At 34.5% G+C, this 19,906-nt stretch overlaps 1 protein-coding gene across 8 annotated transcripts in view; it reads right to left on the minus strand.

The window, feature by feature from the left end:
• The window catches only part of det1 (DET1 partner of COP1 E3 ubiquitin ligase), a 95,326-nt gene extending 75,424 nt beyond the window's left edge, over window positions 1-19,902 (minus strand). For 2 of the 8 annotated variants that reach the window (XM_073941736.1, XM_073941734.1), the window contains exon 1: window positions 1,229-1,469. The gene's annotated coding sequence lies outside the window, so the exon portion shown is untranslated. Of the gene's footprint in view, window positions 1-1,228; window positions 1,470-4,267; window positions 4,398-19,854 lie in introns of those variants that run through there. The other 6 variants (XM_073941740.1, XM_073941741.1, XM_073941742.1 and 3 more) reach the window with 6 other exon arrangements.
• Between the last annotated feature and the right edge of the window lie 4 nt (window positions 19,903-19,906).

Here is a 19,906-nt window from a genome sequence, read left to right on the forward strand (position 1 = left end):
AATGCTTTTAAAACCCTCACACAGGTCTCAAAAAACACTTGCAAAATGATCAATTAAAACCCAGACTTAACATTGTGTATATCGCGATGTGACTATTGTGAACGATTACATTGCGATATCAATGCTGAAACTATATATTGTGCAGCCCTAATTAGGCATCGGCCGGTATAAGTTACTGATAACCTTGGATAAAAATATCATGGCTGTGATTAAAGCTCACATTTTAGTAAAAAACAACTTGTTTCCCCACTGCACAAAATATATTTTAGGAAACATTTATAATATTTTGGAGCAATAACCGTGTCAGGCTAAATAATTTAAATAAACCATTGACTTCTGCTGTCTTCATTGGTTTCAAAAACACAGATTTCTTTACAATAGATGAAAAAACACTTAAAAAAAAAAAACCTTTACATATACCTTAGGAACAGTGTTTTTTTACCTTGACATTTCCAAACCGCGATAAACCTTAAAAGTGGTTATCGTCCCTGCCTAGGGCTAATTTCAAGTAACAAATTGCTTTTATTTTTTTGGTTTTACTTTAATTTTATTTCGTTTTAAATGCTGGTTTATACAACAAATTTTATTGTATGTATTTTATATCAACAAAACATTTAAAGCAGCACTACAGCAGATTCATATCTATATTCTGATGATTTTTTACCAAGAGATGTGCGTGTGTGTGTTTATTTGATTGTTTATATTCATTTTATTAAACAAAAATTGAAATTAGTATTTTATATAAGCAAATCAGTGAATATTTCATAAATTAATGTCTTGTTTACTAATTTAACCATAATTAAACACAATTTTCAACGTAAATTGGTCAAGTCTGAAATTATAGCTCCAGTGTTATTACTTAAATTAGATAGATCTATATCAATAGAAATATATATAGAATATTTAAAAAGCGCCATTAGCCAAGTCTGTTTTTAATTTATTCCACTGTACTTCTGTTGTTGCCAAAGCTCCGTCGACCAACTTAAGGTGAACATTTTTATGTGTGTGTGTATATATAAGTGTGTGTGTGTGTAGGAGGCTGATGTGTTTCAAGGCCTCGAGCTGCTTCTGACTTGATCTTTTATTCATGCTAAAAAAGAGGGAAAAACGCCTGTACACTTTCTGATGAAGCAATTATCTCACGAGCAAATCGCTTTTGTGTCGTCTCTGCGATCCCATCAATATTTTGCTTTACAACTGATTTAAAAAAAAAACGTCATTCTGATACCTGTCTTGAGTCGCCTCCTTTTTTCACCTCCCCCTTCTTTACGAATCAGATACACTCCTGTTGCTTTATTAATCAAATCGCCCGAGGTTATTAATCTAGTCCCTCTTAATTAAGAGGCCATAGATAGGTGAATTGCAGCATTTGTAATGGCATTGTGCGGCTGATGGATACACGGACCAATAAAAGCCTTGGGTAATGGCTTCGCTGTGACTATGAATATGCATTAGCCGGGGCGAACGGTGAACAATGAGAGTGGGTGGTACCTTCAACTCTCAGCGAACGGTGTAGGATGTTGCCATGGCGACCAGCGTGGCAAAGCGGCCGCTGAATTACTAGCCTCGGCCTTGAGAGGGGCTGTTGTCGACAATACTCGCCGTCTGCTTTTATCATGCTAAAACTATGGAGTGCACTAGGTTATTACGACTCCATTACTTTAAGAGTAATTCATTTAATATCAGTCCTCTCTTTAAAAAAAAACATTTAAATATATTATATTTTTAAACCCATTCAGGGTCGGGATGAACTGAGGGATTGATCCGTATGAACTCAGTGTTATTGGAGGTGGGTTGAAGATTGAGAGGGAGAACGCGAAAGAGCGCTGTTTTCATTTGCAACCATGCTCTATATTATGATCAAATCTTCCCCTTGGTGACGGGTCAAAGGATTTCAATTACCGCAGAGCAGGCTCTCAACATCCTGGCCGAGCGCGCAGGGTTCAACAGGTTCATCAGCTGGTAATTTCCCCCCATTGCACCTACTGTATGGGAGGCCTTGGTTAAATATTTTGGAAAGTAAATGGTGGGTTTTATTTTGGAAGTACATGCGGTGGATGTTAGTTGACCCTAAAGGTTTAATAGGGAATATAAATGTTAATATTAATGGGGAATCTTTTTTTTTATCAAAACAACAATTATAAGAAGGGTATTAAAATATAGCTGTATTGTATAATATTTTATCTTCAGTGCTCAGCATAATTGAGTTCATTTTAAAATATGAATATTTTTATCCATTTCTCAGTGAATATAAGCAAATTAGGAAACATTTATAATATTTTGGTGCATGTTATATGCATATTAAAAACAACAGATTTATTAAACCAATATATTTTTATAAAATAATATTTTAGTCACCAAACATTTTTAGAAATTAAAAGATGCTATTATATTTAAGCAAAATATTGCAAAAATAAATTGCAGCCTACAAAATTTTAACTAAATTTTTATTTTCTTTTCTTTCCTTCTTTTTTAAAATTTTCATTGATTTTTTTTTCTATAACATATACATTGTTGTGTACTAGTTTTTGGATCGTTATTTTGTAAGATAAGCTCTAGATTATCTTCAGTACTTACTAATCTAATGTATATGCACAAAAAAATATTGTAGAGCTTCCTATTAAAAATATGAATTTAAAAGATAGAATTATGAGTGTACTTATATTTGCTATTTAAATCTGCTGATGACTGTAATGTTACATTTTTCTTTTGTGGTGTTCTGATTTGTAATTTAAAAAACATTTTTTTTTATATTATAAATACTTATAATAATAAATATTTTTGTTATACATCTGAAAGCTACAAGCTTGAAAGAATTCATTAATTAAATAGCGGCATCACTGATTTAACCAGCAAATTATTAAATACGTTGAAGTCAGAATTATTAGCCCCCCTTTGATTTTTTTTTTTATTTTTTAAATATTTCCCAAATGAAGTTTAACAGAGCAAGGAAATTTTCACAGTATGTTTGATAAAAAAAAATTCTAGGGAAAGTTTTATTTGTTTTATTTTGGCTAGAATAAAAAAGTTTTTATATTTTTCAAAAACACTTTTAGGGACAAAATTATTAGCCCCTTTAAGCTATATTTTTGGATAGTCTACAGAACAAACCATCGTTATACAATAACTTGTCTAATTACCCTGCTTAGTTAACCTAATTAACCTAGTTTAGCCTTTAAATGTCACTTTAAACTGCATAGAAGTTTCTTGAAAAATATCTAGTCAAATATTATTTACTGTTATCATGGTCATGGCAAAGACAAAATAAATCAGTTATTAAATGACTTATTAAAACTATTATGTTTAAAATTGTGCTGAAAAAAATCTCTGTTAAACATAAATCAGGGATAAAAATTAACAGGGGGTTTAATAATTCTGACTTCAACTGTATAAATAAATATTAAATCATAAAAAGATTTTGAAAATGACATAAAGAACCAGGGTTACGTATTTTATGGAATATTTGTGTAATTATGCACTTAAAATCCCTCACATTAGCAGTTTTAAAAGCATAAATTAAAAAATAAAACTAATACATGTTGAAATCAGTTTTAAAAATATGGTATAAAGACAAACACTGCAAAAATGATTTTAAAAAATGATTGCAGTGTATTTATTTTTCTGTATTTCAAAAGGGTATGTTTTACTTGAAATTGTCACATTTAGTTCAGTGTGTTTCTTCCAAATTATTTAAGCTTCGTTTACTAACAGTAAAGAGGAGTGAAGAAAACATAATTACATGCCTATAATGTATTGTTTTGTGTAACAAAAGTCTAACCAACAAATGCTAATAAAATAAGATCGTACATCCTAACCCTACTCCTAATTATACAACATAAAAATATAATAACATAATACACTAGTCATAATCATCAGTAATTCAACAAATGTCAGAATCGCAGGATTAAATCCGAGGCAGCTTTACTGTCTCTGAGCGCCGAAATCAGGCTGGTTTGATCGGATGTGTGTCAGAACTAACAGACTGCCTCTCACAGGCAGTCCCTTGAGGAGCTTGACTGATGGGAAAGTGATTGGGCAAGAGCGCCCCCTGCTGGACACTAACGAGCCCTTCAGCGCCCAAAATCCCCTCACGGACAATATGGACCTCCTCTGTGAGGCTTGTGATTTTGTAATTAATACAATTACGAAACACCTTATTATGCCGCGACTTAACACGATTCTACACGGGTTTTTTTTTCTTTTTTGGATGGACGAGAAGTTGAGAGTCTAAAAAGTGTGCAGTGGAAGAAGTATTGCATATTTATACCGTGACACGATGCCAAGGCGATGTAAGGGGAGAGATATCGCAGATCAAGCCGTGCCAACTGCACTTCCTACAGGACAGCTGCCATCGGTTGAGTGCCCAGCCGTGAGTGAGTCTGCCCACCATCTGATGACTGGGAGGATGACAGGAACATAAGAGTGTGACACACACACACACACACACACACATGCAGATCAACTCATGCAGATCAATGCGCATCTTTTTACATCAGTAATATGTCGTGTTATTGGTACGAAAGTGCAGCGATTAAAAACGAGCTGCCTTTTTTTATGAGAAAAACTGACGCGATTGCTAACTTTGTGTTGAAGGAATTGTTTACCCCAAATTTTTACTCATCCTGCACGTGCCAAACTTGTTCGAGTTATTGGAAACTACAGCCTGTGATTACATTTATCATAAAAAATTAAAAACTGTTTTCATTTTAGCCGAAATAAAACAAATAAGACTATTTCATATTTATTTTCGGCTTAGTCCCTTTATTAATCAGGGGTCGCCACAGCGGAATGAACCGCCAACTGATTCAGAATATGTTATTATGCAGCGGATGCCCTTCCAAACGCAACCCAAATAAGACTCTCACTGTGTTCGAGTTGGTTTCCTCCAGGTACACCCCACAGACCAAAGACATGCGGTATAGGCGAATTGAATAAACTAAATTGGCCATAGTGTGTGAATGGATGTCTCCCAGTAATATGTTGCAGCTGGAAGAGCATTGGCAGTGTAAAACATATGCTGGATAAGTTGGTGGTTCATTCCACTGTGGTGACCCTGATGAGTAAAGGAACTAAACTGAAGGAAAATGAATGAGTAAATTAATTTTGATATCAACTGTATGTTCAAATCCAGAATAAATACTAATGAATAAATATAAACGGCTACCAGTAAGCAACATTTTCAAAATATTTTTTACATCAGTGATACGTCATGTTATTGGTACAAAAATGCTGCGATTAAAACCGAACTGTACTTATATGAAAAACTGTCACTCTTCAGATTGTTATCTTTGTGTTAAAGGCATAGTTTACCCTCCACATTTTACTCATCCTATACGTGCCAAGTTTGTTTGAAGTATTGGTAACTACAGCTGAATTTAAAATTGTTATGAAAATTAAAAACTGTTTTTATTCTAGCCAAAATAAAACAAATAAGACTTTCTACAGAAGAAAAAATATTATAGGAAATACTGAGAAAAATGTATTGCTCTGATAACATCATTTGGGAAATATTTGAAAAAAATGTGTATTTCAAATAATTTTGACTTCAACTGTATGTTGACATCCACAATAATTACTATTAAATAAATAAAAACAGCAGTAAGCAACTATCTTCCAAATATCTTCTATTGTGTTCAACAGAAGAAACTCGAAAATTTTTGTAACCCCTTCATAGCAAGTAACTAATTTACTAAATATTACTTTAAGGCTTGTAACGCATTTCAATGCAACTTTTCTCTCACAATCAATAGGCCTAGTCTGATATTACTCTACTCTGATTGATGTGCTTTTTTAAAGGGCCTCTATTGAAAATTGTTATGATTGTGCCACTTGCTAACTTTGTGACAGCAGAATAACTTTCTGTTGAAGTATTCAATAATTTTCCTTCGGCTTAGTCCCTTATTTATCAGGGGTCGCCACAGCGGAATGAACCGCCAACTATTCCCACAGATGTTTTACACAGCGGATGCCCTTCCAGCCGCAACCCAGTACTGGAAAACACCCACACATTCTCACATTGACACACACACACTCATACACTATATGACCAATTTTGTTTACCCAATTCATTTATAGCCCATGAAAACGGAGCGAACACGGGGAGAGCATGCAAACTCCACACAGAAATGCCAACTGGCCAGTATCTCCACAAACAGTCAATTTAAATCTTAAGGCCATTCAATTCTAATGCACACATACACTTATAAATACACGAGGATTCCTTTTTTGTATTAGCAAAGTATATGTGTATTCTGTACAGATGTTTTATTTTTATTTTTTTTATTTACTTATTTGTTTTTATTTATTTATTTTATTATTATTTATATTACTATTTTTATTATCATTAGTATTGTTTTTTTTTTCTTCTTTTCTCTGTTAGATATATGTGATTTCAACTTGTGTAGAGGGTAGGAGTGGGAATAATATTTGTTTAGATTTCTCTGTAAAAATACTTTGTTATATCTGTAAAAGTTTAATAAACAAATCAAAAAAAAAGAAAAGAAAAAAAAAATGCCCAGCCAGGACTCAAATCAGAGACCTTCTTGCTGTAAGGCGACCTCTGCCACCTCTGTTAAAGTAATCACAAGAAATAATATTCATAAAATAAGTATATGTCACCTTATTTTCAAAAACTGCCAAGATAAACGAAAATTAAGCCATGACTGAAATACAAAATAAATAAATAAACTAAAATAAAATAAACACATGGCTAATTATATTAGTCATTTATTTTTATGGTCGCTAAACCATGCTTGATTTGTGGTTACAGCGCGCTTTAACTAGACATTGTTTTATTTTTAGTGTAAGGGTGTGATTGTGAGAACCTTCCGTTATGAAAATGACCAATGGTTTCACAATGAATAAAACCACTGTAGTAAATCATAGTAAACACATATAGTAATACTGTGGTTGTACAAATGTTAAATCAATCGAGTGAAAAAAAACAGGATTGCTCCATTTGATGATAATAAATCCATTCATTTTCATAAGGATTATGATAATCTTTCCTATATGGAAATTACAGGTATAAATATATTACATCCATATATATATATATATATATATATATATATATATATATATATATATATATATATATATATATATATATATATATATATATAAATACATACAGGCATGCGTAATATATTTGAGTGTTTATTTCTATTTAGATTAGGGCTGCATGATTTTGGAAAAAATTATGTTTGGACACTTTGCGGTAAAATATGTGTCGATGTGAATATAATTTCACCAAATGACTTAAATAGCTCTATTTGGAAAGATTTCATTAATTTAGACTGGGATGATCAAGTTTGTTTTTATGCAATGCGTCTGCATAAATCATAATAAACTACAAGCAAAAATAAATAAATAAACTGGGCTTTATGGTTTTCTGAAGAGTCTAACAGTACAGAAAAGTATTGTATAAATAATTTGTAAATTATTTTATTTGATGATATCTTTATCCTTGGGCGAGGCAGTGGCGCAGTAGGTAGTGCTGTCGCCTCACAGCAAGAAGGTTGCTGGGTCGCTGGTTCGAACCTCAGCTCAGTTGGCGTTTCTGTGTGGAGTTTGCATGTTCTCCCTGCCTTCGAGTGGGTTTCCTCCGGGTGCTCCGGTTTCCCCCACAGTCCAAAGACATGTGGTACAGGAAAATTGGGTATGCTAAATTGTCTGTAGTGTATGAGTGTGTGTGTGGATGTTTCCCAGAGATGGGTTGCGGCTGGAAGGGCATCCTCTGCGTAAAATCTTGCTGGGTAAGTTGGCGGTTCATTCTGCTGTGGCGACCCCGGATTAATAAACGGACTAAGCGGACAAGAAAATTAATGAATGAATCTTTATCCTTTAATCTTTACTAAATAATCTATTGCGGATATACACACATTGGGATATTGATGCTCAAACCATATATTGTTCGGCCCTAATTTAGATATTAATTATATCGCATAATAAATCTATAATAATACATAATAAGCATATACACAGTTGAAGTTAGAATTATTAGCCCCCCCTTAGATTTTTATTTATTTAATTTTTTTATATTTCCTAAATTATGTTTAACAGTGCAAGGAAATGTTCAGTGTGTCTGATAATATTTTTTTCTTCAGGAGAAAGTCTTATTTTTTTATTTCGGCTATTATATATTATATTAAGCTATTTTTTTTCGATAGTCTACAGAACAAACCATCGTTATACAATAACTTGCCTAATTACCCTAACCTGCCTAGTTAACCTAATTAACCTAGTTACACCTTTAAATGTCACTTTAAGTCTTGAAAAATATCTAGTAAAATATTATTTACTGTTATCATTGCAAAAATAAAACAATTAGTTATAAGAAATGAGTTATTAAAACTATTATATTTAGAAATGTGCTGAAAAAATCTGCTCTCCGATAAACAGAAATTGGGAAAAAATTAACAGGGGGGCTAAAAACTCTGAATTCACTATACACACATATATTGTCAAAACTTTTATTTTGGATGTGAATAATCTTTGCTTAAAGACAAATTAAATTAAATTAAAATTTAATTAAATGTATAACTAATGATAATTAAATGTATAACTAATAATAAATTGCAGTAAACTGTAACACTTTTTTTTTACTATCCAGTGTGTGTATGATTATAATTCTAAAGTAAACTGATGATGACCCTATACTAACATCATGTTCCGGTTTAAGCAGCATAAAGCACTGTTTTAATACAGCTAAAACAACTGGTAATGGCAAGTCTAATACATTTGAGCTACAAATCTCTGCACTTTACATTAAAAGTAAGGTAAAATCAGGGTTGCCAGGTCCTCATAAAAAAAAAATGTCTAATTGCAAGGTTGACCCATTAGACCAGAGGTGCCCAAACTTAATCCTGGAGTGCTGGTGTCCAACATATTTTAGTTCCGTCCCCAATTAAACACACCTGAGCCAGCCAATCAAGCTCTTTCTAGGTATACTAGAAACTTCCAGTCAATTCTGTTGAAGTAAGCTGGAGCTGAACTAAGCAGGACATCGGCCCTCCAGGACCAAGTTTGGACACCCTTGCATTAGACTACAAACTTCCCACGGTAATAGAGTAGGTTTACACCTGGGGTCCGTTCTTCGTACATTGCTTAAATGATCTAAGATGATATGTCAGATCCTGGATCTTTTAATCTTAATAACTGACTGATTTCTGGCTAATTTGGTTCTTCAAACAAGTTGGCAAATCAGATTAAAATATCTGAATAAACTGATCTAAGATCACTGCGTGTGTTGTGAAGGAATAATCTATCGATCCTCGAAATTATGATCAGCAATGCAACGATTGATTGATATTCAATAATGAATTTGAGCAAAATATTACAAAATTCTATCTAATCCTGTTTATATGAAATAAGCCATAGATGTATACGTTAGATATTGCATACGGGCCCTGATCATTCGTCAACACTGCCACCATATTTGCACTGTGCTCTCAGGACAGAAGTCATTCAACCGCACAAGACCAAAGCCAATCTGAATATACTGGACTTTTGCGCTGCGTACGGCTTTAGTACTGAGCAAACAAAGCATAAATGCATATCATTTCATAGGTAAGATTTCTTACTGCACTGACCATAACGCAAAGTAGCACCAATTTGCACTAAATACTTGGATTATGCTAGTTTTGTTGAAGAAAATCAGCGAAAATGTCAATTAAATATGACAAGATGCTGCAGTGCCATTCATGTAGATAACCATCCATGGTTATTCATTGATGTAGAAAAGTGATGTAAAATAAAAATTTACGTACTGACTACCAGGAAAACTCCCCATCACCAGGAAAACTCCCGTCCACCACTGCACCTTGGCCCCACTTGGTTCATTTCAAAGGAGCGCTACCCTGTGCCAAAGTGAAGTTTATTCATAAACTAATTTCGAGAGGATCACGTGCTTATGATTTATCACGGCCAGTCTTGCATTTGCTAATCACTAATCTTTCAATCATATGAGCCCTAAGCCACTATAAATAGCCTCAGTTTTTAGTTCACTTTATCTTCGTTTGGAAGAAACCCCCCTCCTCCCCTATTCTCCTCCTTTACCTGTGATTGGGCGGCACGGCGGTCCAGTGGTTAGCACTGCGAGCCACACAGCAAGAATACTGCCGGCCCTAGTTCCATAGGACCGGTGGGTGTTTCTGTGGGGAGTTTGTATGTCCTCCCCGTGTCCGCGTGGGTTTTCCCCGGGTTCTCCGGTTTCCTCCCACCATCCAAAGACATTCAACATACATAACAATCAAGCTTGTCTAATCCCTTACGTTCCCTTAGCTACAGCAGCAGAGGAGTTCTGAGGTCCACCGAGCTCGGGCTCCCTTCTTGCTCTGCCAACGGGAGGAAGCCCCGGGCTCGAGGAGCCCTTGAGCTCGGGGCTCTCTCCCGGGACAGCATGCCAAATGAGCTTTGTAAATCATCAGCTAAGTGTGAACTCTTGAAATGGCAGCTATATTGATGCATTCCTTCCAATAGACAGCAATAGCATAGGCAACATCTAGTGTATATGTCTATGGGTTTGAGCTGCCAGACCTGTTGCTATGACAACAACACTCGGATGAGTTTTGAAGAACGAAGCAATCCTGGATCGAGTTGTAAGAAATGAGTCTGCCTCGACCCAACTTCCACTCTAAATGGTGAATTGATGCTCATTTCCCAAGAGGACTGACTTATGAGAGATAAGAGAAGTCAGCAGGGTCTTGTCTCTGCATCGTTTGAGGTGACTACATCTCGACCAAATGGTAACAATTGTAGAATGGGGATGGGTGTGGTGCACAGAGAACCATCTCATCAATGGTGTTGAAACTGCGTTAACATGAAGAGATAGGGAGAACAGCTGGGTCAAAAGCCAGGGAGCAACTTCATTAATATCTTAAGGCAACATCAAAAACAATATAAAGGTTTGAGTTTAGGAATGTTCAGGGTTCATTCTGACCAAGGTACTGCCATGTATTTTGAGACTGCTATGCTGAATAAACATCTTCATTGAGATTTTCTTCGTCATCATTTTTTCTTACAGAGTCAAAACATCAATAACCAAATCCACATACGAAGAATGGACCCCTGGTATTTAGTTGCGTTTTAATTGATTCCATCACATGTAGATGAGGGTGAAGGGGACACCTTGCATTTTAATCCTCTAAAGCAGTGCTTCTCAAACTTTTTTCACCAAGTACAACCTCTGAAAAAAATGTTCTCTCCAAGTACCACCATAATGAGCAGTCCTGAAATACAGTAGCGTAGTAGTAGCCCGGTAAAGCAGCTACAGTTCTGCACAGTTAAAAACTGTGGCAGATTAATTCCTATTATTAAGAATATTTATTATTGTCAGCCACTTTAAACACAAATAGTCTGAACATTAACACTGTACTGTGCTTATATGTAAAAAAAATAAATAAATAAATAAAAACATCAACATTTAAATTAAAATATGCTTAAGGTAAAAAGAAAAATGCTGTACTTAAATGCAAAGTATTAACATATAGTAGCCAATTAATCAACACCTGAAAATGTTGCCTGGACCTCAGAAATATAGGTTATATGTTATAAAATGAATATTATTATATGTCATATTCACATATAAATAACTTTGGATAAATTTTGAAATATATGTAGCATGTACATATGACATATTTGATTCCTTCGCGTACCACTCGAAGGAAGCCCGCGTACCACTAGTGGTACACGTACCACAGTTTGAGAACCACTGCTCTAAAGAAATTCCTAAAGTAGATAAACACCTTTCCTGATTTTTCGAGATGAGGGTTTACGGCCGGGTGTACTTTATGTATGGGATTTTTTAGATTTGTCATTATAATTTTGTGGAAACATTTTGCATAGTGTAGATATAAATGAGAAAAGAGACAACAAAAACAATATGTACACTGTAATAAAACCCGTCATTTTACTTTTTTCCCGGCAGCTGGGGTGTCAAATTTTTTTTTCGATAGTGGAGCTGGCAACAGCAGAAAAGATTAATATAAGATGAGAAGTACTGCTGTCACTGTAACATTCTGTAATAGATTTTACGTCACAAATGATGTTTCTTTTTATTAAAACTCAGCTTTTTTTTTCAAATGTCCTTTAAATTGTTGAATGTCAAGACCTGACCAAATTGTGCCATGAAAATTACTTTTACATTTACTTTAAAAATTTAAATGCCCAATTATTAAGGTTATGTTTGCTAACACAGGACGGATGCCGACACACTTTCCTCTGAAAATTACTTTTACATTTTAAATTTTAGCCACCAGTTCCTGAGGATTTGTGACATTTACAAGTAATAAAAGCATTTTGTGTATAAAAGTGAATAGTTTTTTTTTTTTTTTTTATGTGAACAATGATGTACGATCAGGATTATTAGCCCTCCTGAATTATTAGCCTCCCTGTATATTTCCCCCCCAATTTCTGTTTTACAGAGAGAAGATTTTTCCAACTCGCTTCTAAACATAATAGTTTTAATAACTAATTTCTACTAATTTCTATTTTATCTTTGCCATGATGACAGTAAATAATATTTTACTAGATATTTTTCAAGATAATAGTATTCTGCTTAAAGTGACATTTACTAGGTTAATTAGTTTAATTAGGCAAGTTAGGATAATTAGGTCCTTGTATAAATTGTATATGTTTATCAATTAATTGTATAACAATGGAGTGTCGCGGTGGCTCTGTGGTTAGTGCTGTCGCCTCACAGCAAGAAGGTCGTTGATTCGAGCCTCGACTGGGTCTAAATAGCTTAATAGGTGGTCTAAATAGGTGAAGCTAAATAGTTTTTGTGCACTGCTATTCGGTTTAGGGGAATTTCAGAACAGCTGTTTTAATAATACATTTCAATAATCTAAACCGATTTAGGGGTGTCACGGTGGCCCAGTGGGTAGCACAATCGCCTCACAGCAAGAAGGTCGCTGGTTCGAGCCTCAGCTGTATGGGTGTTTCCAGGTGATGGGTTGCAGCTGGAAGAGCATTTGCTGCGTAAAACATATGCTGTATAAGATGGCGGTTAATTCCGCTGAGGCGACCCCAGATTAATAAAGGGACTAAGCCAAAAAGAAAATTAATGAATGAATGTATGACGATGGTTTGTTCTGTAGACAATTGGGGGGAAAAAATTGTTTAAGGGGGCAAATAATATTGACCTTAAAATGTTTTTTAAAACTTAAATTAAATCTGCTTTTATTCAAACTATTAGCAAAACAAATAAGACTTTCTCCAGAAGAAAAAATATTATAGGAAATACTGTGAAAACTTTCTTTATCTGTAGAGCCTTATTTGAGAAATATTTGAATGTTTAAGTTGCTATTATATCATGCCACTAGTTTCCTATTTCGAGTTTAAATGAAGTCTGAAGGGTTTATAATGCTTCCTTGCTTATATTCGTACAGATTTACAAATCACAAATACTCTCCCCGGCCACTTTATTAGGTACACCTTCCTAGTATCGGGTTGGACCCCCTTTTGCCTTCAGAACTGCCTTAATCCTTTGTGGTATAGATTCATCAAGATACTGAAAAATTCCTCAGAGATTTTGATCCATATTGACATGACAGCATAAAGCAGTTGGCTGCACTATTGCTCTATTGGATTGAGATCTGGTGACTGTGGAGGCCATTTGAGTACAGTAAACTCATTATCATGTTCAAGAAACCAGTCTGAGATGATTCGTGCTTTATGACATGGTGCGTTATCCTGCAGCAAGTAGCCTATCAGAAGATGGGGACACTGTAGTCATAAAGAGATGGACATAGTCAGCAACAATACTCATGTATGCTGTGGCTTTGACACAATGCTCAATTGGTACTACTGGACCCGAAGTGTGCCAAGAAAATATCCCCCACACCATTACACCAAAAGCAGCCTGAACCATTGATACAAGGCAGGATGGAGTCATGCTTTCATGTTGTTTACGTCAAATTCCGACCCTACCATCCGAATGTCGCAGCAGAAGTTGAGACTCAACAGACCAGGCAACGTTTCTCCAATCTTCTGTTGTCCAATTTTGATGAGCCTGTGTGAATTGTGGCCTCGGTTTCCTGTTCTTAGCTCACAGGAGTGGCACCCGCTGTGGTCTTCTGTTGCTGTAGCCCATCCGCCTCAAGGTTTGGTTAGTTACTGTTGCCTTTCTATCAGCTCAAACCAGTCTGGCCACAGAACTGCCGCTCACATGATATTTTCTCTTTTTCTGATGATTCTCTGTAAACCCCAGAGATGGTTGTGCGTGAAAATTACAGTAGATAAGCAGTTTCTGAAATACTCAGACCAGCCTGTCTGGCACCAACAACGATGCCATGTTCAAAGTCACTTAAATCACCTTTCATCTCCATTCTGATGCTCGGTTTGAACTGCAGCAGAACGTATCGACCATGTCTACATGCCTAAATGTATTGAGTTGTATTGAGTACACGTGATTGGCTGATTAGAAATATGCGTTAACAAGGAGTTTCAGAGGTGTACCTAATAAAGTGGCCAGTGAGTGTATACCATTATACGTTTTGGTAGTTTATTTAAAACTGCTCTGCTCTCTAAAAACAACTTTTGCATTACCATTTAACAAATACCTGTTCCAGAAGCTGTTCTATGGCATTTACTCACAAAAAAAAAAAAAAACACTTCTCATTGAAAACCTCATATTGAAAACTCACATTATTTATTAACTTCACCACCTCAGTCGAAAAGTGCTGAATCTGAACAGGTGTTACTTTTTCCACGAAAGTCGCACGATAATGTTTTCCGGAGGAATGTGTATCGAACATCTGGCCGGTTATAATTTGAGTTCAAACCTCCACGAAGACAGGCTTTTACCGCGGAAGTACTCATAGAATATGTATGACAATGTGTTTGATGGGATTTTTTCCAGACATATCTTAAAGATGCATCTGCTGTTCCGATGCGGTGATGTCATAGTTATAACAACACATGTCTACTTATTATGCATGTTATATGTCTCCAAATAGCCACTACTTTGAATTTTGGAATCAAAATAAAAGCAGTATAATCTCTAAATGTTTATATATTTGTAAACTGAAAGTATAAGAATAAAGAACTAGATTTGTTTTTCATGAGGCTGCAAAAAAATGAAATAAATAAATAACGAAATACTTATGCTAATGTGCAATTATAGCACAGATGTTCCAGCTACCGCAAGTGCACCACATCCAGGATACCAAAAGGTTAATGAGAAAATCTGTGCATGAGGGAAGGGAAAAAACACTCTTTCATATGTTTACCTATTAATAGCCTGTTGATTAATTATCTGATCAACTACACATAATGTTAGAGCACTGATGTCATCTGAATGAAAAATAACTCTTATTATGTGACTCATACGGCAAGTGGGACTACAAAATACAAACATGGCGTTGAGTCAGTTTCATTCCCCTCAAACTGCATGTCACATTTTCCTGTCTATTTTAAAGCAATGCTCTGTTATTAATATTCAACTGTAGTTCCTACTCTCTAGCAGTCCACTCGGAGGTTAACTCTCAGATCTAATGAGTCATTTTTACAGCATGGCTCACGGCTAACAATGCTGAACTGTCAATATTGTTTTCAGTTTCACATACATGGCCTCTGCTAATCAGTGAGTCATCAAATAGCACTGGTGAATATGCTGGAAGCAAACAAACAAGCCAACAACTGAGTAGCTTACATGTGTGTGCTTCCTTTTTAATCACATGGGTTGCTTTACATCTATATTAAAACCATATCTGTAAGAAATGCTTTAAATTAAAAAGGATGTCGAACTGATTAGTACAAAACTGGATACATGTGACCTATCAGGTGACCATTTTCAAGACATGTGAACAGGTCAACCATTTTAAATCATAAGGTGAGATTAGCTGAGTGCAGGCGGGGGCGGAGCTAAAAAGGAGGCTGTCAGGTCGGACACCTAGTAGTTTGCTGCATGATGACAGATCACATGGCGAGATCAATGATTTGTTTATTAATTCAGTTACATTAATCTAAAAATATTGAACAAAAGGACATTCCTATAATATGTGAGCTACACTTTCAGTGGAAATTCATAGAAAAGGCAAGATATATCAATGTTGCTTTTAAATTTCTGTAAACGGCTTGACAGGATAAAACTATTTTATAAATATATACACTATTTTAGAACTATTTTAAAGAATAATTTTCTCAATGTGTTAAGGAAACGTTTTGGGGGTGGCATGATCAATGATGACTATTATACCCAGGTAAAAAAAAGTGCACTAAAATGCACTTTATTTAAGTATACTTAGTACACTTTTCAGTAATGTAAAAGTGCTCTATTTTTGCACACTAATTTTGTACTTAATGTACTAAAAGATAGTATTTAGTATATGTTAAGATAAACTTAATACCATCTAAGTGTACTCAACTGTGCTATTGAGACACCCTGAAATTGAACTAAAATGTGCTTTTAACATACTATATCTGTATTTTTAAAAATATATATATTTAGTTACAACTAGAAATACACTTAAACCCTACTTTTAAGCATTTAAATATATTTATGACTAATTTAAAGTATAATCCTTCCTTACATTCAGAATACAGTGATGTTTATGCTAACAGAGTCAACAAACCTATGTCATTAGATTGTTTAGACATCCTCACGTAATTGGTTAGACAAAAGATAATTAAGTAGAAGGATAAACAGTCCAGAACAATTTTAGAATATGCAATGTATAACATATGTTTCCTTAGATTATCATGGTATTGACTACACTGGATATACACAAACATATCATCCCTTCTGCATGCCCATTCTTGGCTTTCCTGATCATTCATTGACCTACAACACACACATCCTTCAAGACAATAATGTTTTGGTAAGATTACCACACTCAAAATCAATTTAAGTGTTAGTGATAATAGTGCATTCACATTAAGTGTACTTAAGTACAACTTTTGGGAAAATGTACTTCTACTACAATACATTACTAATAGATTTTTTTTATATTAACTTATTTTAAACTGAGGATTATCAACTAATCAAATCAACTAAAGCATTTAAAGCGCACTTTTGAAAAACATACTAATAAAACTCTTTTGGATGTGTTTTCTGTAGTGTACTTTATTGTAGTACACTAAAAAATTATTTAAGTATTACTGGTATTTAGTATACTTTTGTCAAGTGTACTAAAGTCCTGCTGAAGTATAAAAATACTTTTAATTAGTATATTTATAGTGTAAAACCATCAAACTTTTATTTAACACAAAAAAATAACAATGTACTAAAAATGTATTTGCGGGTATTTAAGTGTATTTTAGTTGCATTTAATTATATATTTTTTTTACCTGGGTAGTACAAGTCTGTATAAGACTGATTTGAGTTGATATTTGGTTATTTAGTAAAAATATAGAATTTAAATCGTATGGAGCTGTAAAGTGTATAAGTGTCTGTATGAAAATTGTCAAAAAAAAACTATGCAAACAATCTAGCCTTTATAAACAAATTAGATTTACATTTAGTCATTTAGCAGACGCTTTTATCCAATGCGATTTACAAATGAGGACAAGGAAGCAATTTACACAACTATAAGAGCAACAATGAATAAGTGCTGTATGCAAGTTTTTGGTATGTAAAATGTAAGAAGCAAAACATTAGTAAACTTTTTTTTGTTGTTGTTGGTTTTTTTCTTTTTTTTTTCTTTTTCGTAGTACAGTTCGCGGTGAAGCCAGAGAGGCAATTGCAGATTAGGAAGGAAAGTGGAGATTAAATAGTTGAGTTTTTAGTCGTTTCTTGAAGACAGTGAGTGGCTCTGATGTAGTTAGGTAGTTCATTCCACCAACTGGGCAGAATGAATGCGAGAGTTCAGGAAAGTGATTTCTTCCCTTCTTGGGAACCACGAGTTGACGTTCATTCACAGAACGCAAGTTTCTGGAGGGTACATAAATCTGCAGAAGTGAGAGCAGATAAGAAGGAGCAAAGCCAGAAGTCGATTTCTAAGCAAACATCAGAGCTTTGAATTTGATGCGAGCAGCAACTGGCAGCCAGTGCAAACGGATGAGTAGCGGAGTGACATGTGCTCTTTTAGGTTCATTAAAGACCACTCATGCTGCAGAGTTCTGAAGCAGCTGAAGAGGTTTGATAGAGTTAGCTGGAAGCACGGCTAGTAGAGAGTTGCAATAGTCCAGTCTGGAGAGAACAAGAGCTTGAATAAGGAGTTGAGCTGCATGTTCAGATAGGAAGGGTCGGACCTTTCTGATGTTATAGAGTCTGAATCAGCAAGATCGAACAGTTCTAGAAATGTGGTCAGAGAAGATTAGTTGGTTATCAATCGTTGTTCAACAAAATAATTATTCAATTATTCAACAGTCATCATTCAATTAGTCATCAATTATTCAACAAAAAAATAAAAAATCTACCTTTGTCTTGCGCAGAACAATGAAACTGAAGGTTTATACCTACTTGTATTTTTTTCCTGCAAATGTCTTCATCACAGTGGTTACAGTTGTTTTTGGTGTCAGCAGACTTTTGAGACTGTATTGTTTGATGTTGTTACCGCACTGTTGTTATACAAGTGTTTACAGTAGCAACAAAAGGTAACAGTTTTTTCTGTGGCATTAAAGCCTTAGCTGAAAGTTAATCTCAGCACTGCTAAAACGACAGTATTATTTTAAGGCTCATTCAGGAAATCGTCAATGTGTATCACAGCTTGTGTAAATTGCTAAATCTATGCAAAATCATAATTGCTTTGCAGTTTGAAATCACTTTGATAGCAGGTCTGTTGCAAAATTCACTACACATAATGTGACCACATACTTTTGGATGTTTTGGATGACTATAAACAGATGATGCACAAAGAAAAAGGTGCATAAAAACAACTTTACTCAGAAACAGCTAATGTCAAAGGTTAAGTAAAAAGAAATGACATGCAATGCAAAGAATTAGCATGAAACTTTGAAACAGAAAAAACAAAAAAGTATTTTCTGGTACGTAAGATTTTGACTTTTCAATTGCTTTTTTAGTAACAATGAAAAGAAAAAAAACCTGAAATACACTTTTAAGTGTTCTTTTTAAGCACTTTATCAATTGGTGACTGTAGATTTCGATAACAATGCTTCTTTCTAAAGGCCAACAGCATGCACAAGGTTTCTGTTTCTGTTTCAAGGTTAAATTTAAGACTTTTTAGGTCCTTTTTAAGACCATTATGAAGGAAATTTTAGACTTATACAAGGCTTAATGCTAAGGATTTTTTTTTTACGAATATCCCAATCGGAAAAGATTTTCAGTTGCCATATCAAAAACAGTATTATAATTTAATACATTTAATAATATAATAATAATTTAATAATAACAAGTCAGGTTAGTATCCCCAGCAGTAAATAAATGGAGAACTTTTACACAGATGTTACTCTAAGGAAAGTAATTAAAACATAAATAGTTAAAAATTCTATTTTAAAATAAAAGACAACACAATACTTCAATAGATTTTAGACTTTTTTAGACCTAAAATTTTGCTTTTGAGATTTAAGACGTGTTTAAGGACTTTTTAAGACCCCACAGATAACCTGATGCAGATTGTTCATATCTGAAGGTTTTTACATAGGGGTACATCATGTATACATATTTATTATTATACGTTTTTATAACCCATTATAATACATTAATATTATAGCTTTATATTTCTTTGTTTACCTTATGTATCTGGACTGAATGACTTTGGCATTTTCTGTTTTTTTACAGTGTGGGACAATTCACTGAGGTAAATAATAAAGTGTAACCGACCCGTATTTACCGACCTCAAAAACACTAATCAAAAATAATGCTATCAATAAGCATAAACAACAGAAAAACAACTGCCACAGACACAACTTATCCTCAAACCTGCCTAAAATAGAGAGGGGGTGACTAACCTCAAGCTCTTCCCCTTTCCACCATGTACACGGCATATGCGCCGTGACGTCA

The sequence above is a fragment of the Danio rerio genome, chromosome 25 (genome assembly GCF_049306965.1).
Source record: "Danio rerio strain Tuebingen ecotype United States chromosome 25, GRCz12tu, whole genome shotgun sequence".
Taxonomy (NCBI): domain Eukaryota; kingdom Metazoa; phylum Chordata; class Actinopteri; order Cypriniformes; family Danionidae; genus Danio; species Danio rerio.